The sequence below is a fragment of the Penaeus monodon genome, chromosome 28 (assembly GCF_015228065.2).
Source record: "Penaeus monodon isolate SGIC_2016 chromosome 28, NSTDA_Pmon_1, whole genome shotgun sequence".
Lineage (NCBI taxonomy): Eukaryota > Metazoa > Arthropoda > Malacostraca > Decapoda > Penaeidae > Penaeus > Penaeus monodon.
In genome coordinates, this window is record NC_051413.1 from 39,171,497 (window position 1) to 39,171,769 (window position 273).

Consider the following 273-nt stretch of genomic DNA (forward strand, 5'->3'; position numbering starts at 1 on the left):
ATTTGATAATTTCTATCAATTCGCTGAGGCATTAACGAAATGCAATGCAATTCACGAACTTTCAGCACGATTGACACAATAGACTCATTCCAGTTTCATATATAATCCAGGATGACGTTTTACACAACACGGAAATCGGCCAGAACAGAAACCGTAGACAAAATCTCATCAAAATTCAAGAAAACGAATACCCCGAGCAGTCAGCGTTTGTTCCTGCAAGCACGTTTTACGATATGATTATATAGGTCAAACTTCTGATGAAGATATATTGAT